This window comes from Equus quagga, unplaced genomic scaffold (genome assembly GCF_021613505.1).
Source record: "Equus quagga isolate Etosha38 unplaced genomic scaffold, UCLA_HA_Equagga_1.0 203_RagTag, whole genome shotgun sequence".
NCBI lineage: Eukaryota > Metazoa > Chordata > Mammalia > Perissodactyla > Equidae > Equus > Equus quagga.
In genome coordinates this window covers 1,245,024-1,252,648 of record NW_025798627.1, presented here as the reverse complement: position 1 = coordinate 1,252,648, position 7,625 = coordinate 1,245,024, and the positions used below count along the sequence as shown (strand labels likewise).

Below are 7,625 nucleotides of genomic sequence, written 5' to 3'. Positions count from 1 at the left end.
TGCAAATCAAATATCCAATAAAGTATCTAGAATATATAAAGTATCTAGTATCTAGAATATATAAAGAACTCTCAAACTTCAACATTAAAAAACAAACATAAAAAATCCAATTAGAAAGTGGATAAAAGACATGCAAGACATTTTAGCAAAGAGAATATACAGGTAGCATATAAGCACATGAAAAGATACTCAACATTATTTGTCATCAGAGAAATGCAAATTAAAACTACAATGAGATGTCACTTTACACCTATAAGAACAGCTAAAATAAAAAATAGTGATAAAACCATATGTTGGCTAGGGTGTGGAGGAACTACATTACTCATCTGTTGCTAGTGGGGATGTAAAATGGTACAGGTACTCTGGCAAATAACTTTTCAGCTCCTTTTGAAACTAAGAATGGAACTTATCGTATCACCCAGAAATTACACTTTTGGGCATATATACCAGAGAAACGAAAACTTATTTTTATGCAGAAATGTGTACACAAATGTTCACAGCAACTTTAAACACAATAGCTGAAAACTGGAAACTACCCAAATGTCCTTCAATGGTGGACGGTTAAACAAACTGTGGTATAGCTGTACCATGGATTAACAATCAGCAATAAAAAGGAACAAACTATTGATAAATGCAACAACTTGGAAGAAGCTCAGAGAAATTATGTGGAGTTAAAGAAGCCAGTGTCATAAAGGTGCATACTGTACGATTCCATTTACATAATATTCATGAAATAACATAAATGTAGACAGAGAACAGATTAGAAATTACTGTGGGTTAAGGAAAAGGGAGGAGAGATGAGTGTAGCTATAAAAGGGTAGGATGAGGAAACCCTGTAGTGATGGTTCAGTTAAGTGTTTTAATTGTGGTTATGCAAAGCTACATGTGATAGAACTGCATAGAGCTATACACACATAGATAAATGTACAACATGCACACACACACACAACTGCATGTATAACTGGCAAAATCTGAGTAAACTTTGGATTGTATCAATCTTAATTTCCTGGGTTTGACATTGTACTACAGCTATGCAAGATATTAACATTGGGGGAGGCTGAGTGAAGGGTGCACTGGATTTCACTGTAAACTTCTTTGCACATTCCTGTGAATATACAATGATTTCAAAGTAAAAAGTTTACAAAAAAATTAGTAAACAGATCAATTGCGTCTAAGATGCAAGCAAAGTCAAGACCAAATAATAGATCATCTAAGAATATTATTTTACAAAAGAATAGTAATTTTAAGGTCAGCTAGCACATAATAATGAAACAAGTTAACTTGGTCACGTGTTTGTCTAAATCCATAATCAACAAATTTTACTTTTCTTTAACCATACCTACCTTTAACGTGTTGTGAATTGTTAAATAGTTATTACAGTCGATTTTCCTGTTATAAACCTCTTTACTTTTTCAGAATATTCTATAATCTTGGCCATAAGAATATCTTAAGTTTAAATTGTTTCAGAAAAAGTATGAAAGTTAGCACTCATTTGAAGATGACCTGAAAGATTCATACTTTCTTCATTTTAAAAGTATTTTTGCAGTGAATCCCATTTTAAAACAATTCACTTTAAAATTATTTTAAAAGATTGTGTCTGTTAAACTTCAAAAGGTAATTGAAAAAGATTTGGCCATTTTTATGTATATTTTTTGTTTTAAACCAAAAATAACTTGAAAAGAATCAAGTTTTGAGATTATATTTAATATTCTTGAAAAATGACAAATATTTCAAGATATTAGCAAAATGAAATTGCTTATTGTTCTTAATCGTTAGTGCATTTTAGAGTAATTTAGTAAACTTTTCGTTTTAGTTTTCATTGGCCTTTTTCAACTGAGAGACGGTCTAACAAAAAAATATGGATGTAAACAATGAAGTTTACAACTGAAAGCATTTAGAACAATTAAATGCAAATAAGTTCTATTACTAAAGATTCCAAGTCAGTTTTTTACTATCAAGATCCATGCGCATATGAGGAATAAGAAAGATGAGAAAAGGTAGCCAATAGTCTTGGAAGATATTCAGCCTCACTACTAGTTAAAGAAATGCAAATAAAATCGGTATGATCCCATTTTTTCTTTTTAATGCTGAATAAGGCAATAAATACCCACCCAGCTTTAATAAATTTTAACATGTTGACATATTAGCTTTAACTATTTTTTAGAGATATTCACAGATGTCCCAGAAGCCCCTTGAATGCCGCCTCACTGATTTCATTCCCCTCTCCTCCCTTCCCAGAAGTAACAGCTATCCTGAATTTGGTATGTTATATCTACACATATTTTTCATACCCTTACTACATATACCTGTGTTGTTTATATATTTACTACTTACATATATTTATAAGCAATCAGTATTGATGGATGTTTTAAAATTTTTTTCATTTAAATTTATGGTTTGCTATTTTTCCGTGTTGACACATGTAAATATAATTCATTCATTTAAACTGCTAAATTAAGTTTCTTTGTATGGCTATACTTGTGTTTACTTATCTACTTTCCTTTTGATGGAAATATTTCCAGTATTTTATCATTATCAAAATGCTTCAATGGAAATAACATTTTTTATATCTCAAAATGACAAGAGATTTAAAATTAAAATACTCCATGTTGATGAGGCTTACTGGTAGGAATGCAATTTGATACAATCTTTCTGGAAAACAATTTGGCAAGATGTACCAAGAGCCTTAAAATATGTATACAGATCTTCCTTGACTTATGACGGTTACACCCCAATAAACTCATTGTAAGTTGAAAATACAGGAAGCCGAAAATTCACTTAATACACATAACCTGCTGAACGTCATAGCTTAGCCTAGCCTACCTTAAACATGCTCAGAACACTTCCATTAGCCTACAGTTGGGCAAAATCATCTAACACAAAGTCTATTTTATAATAAAGTGTTGACTCTCATGTAATTTAGTGAATACTGTACTGAAAGTGAAAAACAGAATGTTTGTATGGGTACAGAACAGTTGTAAGTGTATCAGTATTTTACCCTTGTGATCCTGTAGCTGACTGGGAGCTGCCCTGCACAGCGTGACAAGAGAGTATGGTACTGCATATCGATTAGCCTGGGAAAAGATCAAAATTCGAAGTACAGTTTCTACTGAATGCCTATCGCTTTTGCACCATCATAAACTCAAAAACTCATTAGTCGAACCATCATAAATTGGGGACTGTCTGTACTCATTAACCCTATAACCTTACTTCTAAAAATGTACTCTATAGGTTGTTATCAAAGTGTAGCCCACAGACAACAAACACCAGCACATGCAAATTCCTGGGGGGCTACCTCAAACCTACTGAGTCAGAAGCTTTGGGGATGACAATAAGCAATTTGTGGTTTACCAAGTCCAACAGGTGATTCTAAAGCATGCAAAAGTTTAAAAACCAATTGCTCTAGATAAAGGATCAGAAAGTCCCAAGGATATTCACTACAGAAGCATTTAATAAAAAGATGGGACTCACCCTCAGTGGCCTACAAAGGAAAATGTTGATATAAATAATAAACAAATATAGGATAAAACATTTAATTACATGGGAAAATGGCTTTGACATTATGCTATAATAAAATGGCATGATCTAAAGTTGTGTATTTGGCAAAATCATAATTTTGAAAAGGTTATATGTATATATACATATATACATACCATCCTATTCAAAGGTATTGAATGAAATAAGAATATTCACAGAAATGTACACATACTTATAGTCTGAATTAATGTATTTACATATAGTTAATATATCACTCATTTATGCTATTATTTGTGACCTCACTAGTTATCTATTTATTAACTATGGAAAAATGATAAATAATATCTATGTTTTTATAAACATACATAATTGCTAATGAGTTTTTTACTCCAAATACCATGATGCTCTGATGTGCAAATAGGTTCCCAACAGGAAAACTTAGTTTAAAAAAAGATGTTATCTTACACGATAATTTGCTTAACATTGATAGACATTATCTAGATATAACCTTTAACTGTAACATATATTCACACATATTCTAAAAGTCTATTAATAGAAATTTAGAGAATGTTAAAACTAATTTAATGGTGCAATATCCAGTGAAACACAGACGTAAACTCTATGTCAACGGAACTTGCAAATTTAAAAGAATGAACTTTAAATTCTTTGGCAGTTGAATTTCTATGTAAAGTTCTTAGTATTCTCTCTGGCTATCAAATGGGGCATTACAACCTCAACATTCATTTACATAATTCAAATATTATTTATCCTATTATATATTATATATAACCCCATTTTTTAAAAAATAATGAATATAATTCGCTCACAACTGATGTCTATACCATGATCAAACTTTAATTTCAGTTTTCCTGAACTGGAGAATAGGTTTTGTCTGAGCTCTGTAGAACTTACATTCCATTTTAACTTGTAATTCTCAATATGTTCCTATTACATAAGAGAATAATAGGGAGTCTGCCTGCAGTTAGTTTAATACCTTTAAGTTCCCATGGATCACAATGAAACACCACATAGCCCAGCATGCTTCATATTTCAAAGGTTGTGGGCTGTGAACATTGCACTTTTATTAAAATTCCTATTAACTTTTTTTGCTATGAATCTAAATATAAAATTACTTTATCACTTTTCTATAGAATAAAAAAGTGAAGAATTTATTACTGTATTTCCAACTACTTATCTAGCCCAAAATGGAAAAAGAAATTTAGAAAAGTCAACTATATTATAGCCTAACAACAATCCGTTTTTGAATATTTTAATATTGAAATGGCACAATTACACCTTTATTCATGTAGCAATTTGTTCAACAGATACTTAGCACTGAGCTTCTACTACCTGCCAAGGAATCATGTTAAGCATTAGGGATAGAACAGTGACAACAAGTGAGTCCCCGCCGTCACAAAGCATTCATTCCAGTGAGAGCGATAGATAATAAACACAGAACACTTCCAGTACTGATACCGTGAGAAAGAAAGAGAGAAGTTTTAAACTAATATCTAAAAAGGGGTCAGAATTAAACAGGAAAAGTGGATAGAAGGATTCCAATAATACAGCAAAGCCTATACAGAGGTCCCAAGGGGAGACACTGCCGATGAGAACAGCCCTAAGGAGAGAGAGGAGGGGAGAGGTGCCAGAAAATCCCACGCAAAGGAGAAGTGGGTACAGGACGAGGCTGGGGTAAGGCAAGACCAGATGATCATGACAGGATATTGAGCTTATCCTGGAAGCACTAGGAAGCCACTGATGTGTCACGAGTCTACCCCTGACTACTAAGGGAGAGAAGACCATGAGGCACAAAGACACTGCCGTGGGCCAGGCGAGAGAGGGTAGGGGCCTGGACTGAAGTGATACCATTTCAGATGGAGAGAGACAGACATATTGACAATCTGTTTGGGAATCTGTGTTGGACATAGAACTTGGTCATATATTGGATAAGGGGAGAGGTGGACTGTGGGTGTGAAAGGTCAAAGTTGACCCCTAGTTGACTCATCTGGAAAGAGCTGAGCTGTCGTTTACTAAGGTAGAAGCACTGGAGGGGGCAGGCATACTGTATGCAGGCTGGGACCTGAGAACTTTGAGATGACAGGAAGACATACAAGTGAAAATATCAAAAACAGACATATATTCATCTGGCGCTCAAAGGGAGGTCTGGGCTAAAAAAAAATCTAAATTTATCTTTTTAATCTTAACTTTCACTTCCAATTAAATGTAACACATGACCTTTGGGGAAAAAAAGCATTAAAAAGTACCACAGTTCTTTTTCTGTATGAACACACACACGAATATATAATTATTATTTATAAGATTGGATTATATTGTTTTTAATCTGATTTTTAACTCAATGTACTTTAAGCATATTTTCTTCAGAGAAATATAAACTTCTTCTGCTATGTGTAATTTTACTGAGTACACAATGTTGCTTTCTATAGCCATAATGAAAATTATAAAACCAATTCTTTTAATAAATGTACATGGTTCCTAATATTTTGCTACAATAACCAGTTGTACAATGAACACTCATGTCTTTGTGCATTTTAGCGAAATTTATAGTTCATAAGAAATACTACACAATATATGTGCCTGATGTATACAGACAGGACTAAATTAATGCACTACTGTAGCCAAGAAGAGGGAAATAATGTCGTAATTTTGTGTGCAAAGAACCATAAAGAAAGTTTTGCAGGGCTGGCCCCGTGGCTGAATGGTTAAGTTTGCCGGCTCTGCTGTGGTGGCCCAGGGCTTCGCTGGTTTGAACCCTGGGCGCGGACACGGCACCACTCATCAGGCCACACTGAGGCGGCGTCCCACATGCCACAACTAGAAAGACCCACATCTAGAATACTACAACTATGTACTGGGGGGATTTGGGGAGAAAAAGAAGGAAGAAAAAAAAAACGAAGAAGAAGATTGGCAACAGTTCTTAGCTCAGGTGCCAATCTTTAAAGAAAAAAAAATAAAACAAAAAAGGAAAGTTTTGCATTTTTCTTGCAATCTTAAATGTTTTAAAGCTGCAAGTAGGTATACGGATATCAATTTCAACACTAGGAAGGAAAACTTCTTAGTTTATAGGAGGATGTAGCTTCTAAGAAATAAAAAAAAAAATTCTATGATAGTAGACTTCCTGCCTTTCTTCCCTTTCAGTCCACACGAAAGGCCCTGTCAACAGTGTCGGGGGTGCTCACTTCGGCAGCACACATACTAAAACTGGAACCATACAGAGAAGGTTAGCATGGCCCCTGCACAAGGGGGACAGGCAAGTCCGTGAAGCCTTCCATATTTTAAATTAAGAGAGTAGATCCTAAGAGTTCTCATCACAAGGAGAAATTTATTTTCGTTTCTTTTTATTGTATCTATATGAGATGACAGATGTCAACTAAACCTATTGTGGTAATCATTTCACAATATCTGTAAATCAAACCATCATGCTGTATGCCTCAAACTTATACAGTTGTATGTCAATTATTTCTCAATAAAACTGCAAAAACAAAGAAAGAAAGAATGTCAGGGTGTATAAAAATTCCAAATGAGGTATGAGCATCCTTCAGTTCTGGAGACCTAGCTCGCTTGTGCCTCCATGCACACACCTATCTCTGATCTCAGTTTACTTAGTCACATCATTCGTAATATACATATGATTTTTTTTTTAAATCAAGAGCAAAAGAGAATCATGTTTCCAAGCTCCGATTTCTGAAAGCAGCATCCAGGCCTGTACACCAGGAAATACAGAAGCATCTGATGAAAACCATTCCTTCAGAGGAGGATGCATTTCCTCTTTAATGCTTTTCTCTCCAATACTTCAATAACAAGAACAAAAGGACATGTGGGCAATCTGTTTCCTTTGAGAGTCCAGTCACTGCTGAGCTTGCAGAGGGTGCTTGCTGCTCTTGGTAACAGATATCACCTAGGCATTTTCAACTCCCTTTACTGGCCCCCCCATCCCACCTGCAAACTGGAAATCAAAGAAAGAGGACTCTCAAAAACATGAAATCCTCTTTTGCCTGGTGGGATATCTTTATTCCTGAGCAATTTCTCCAAATAACACCCTTGAGTCTCTGAAAATGTAAAAATTGCCTGTAGAGTCAAGGCAAATGAGGGCTAAATCCATTCATTATTTCCCTCTAGACTCTCATTCA

The 7,625-nt window shown here is 34.4% G+C and overlaps 1 non-coding gene across 1 annotated transcript; it reads left to right on the top strand.

Annotated features, from left to right (window-relative positions):
• Nucleotides 1–6,666: 6,666 nt before the first annotated feature.
• LOC124233522 (U6 spliceosomal RNA) lies at nt 6,667–6,773 on the top strand. Its single transcript, XR_006887090.1, has one exon. It is a non-coding gene; the product is annotated as a U6 spliceosomal RNA (small nuclear RNA).
• Nucleotides 6,774–7,625: the final 852 nt, after the last annotated feature.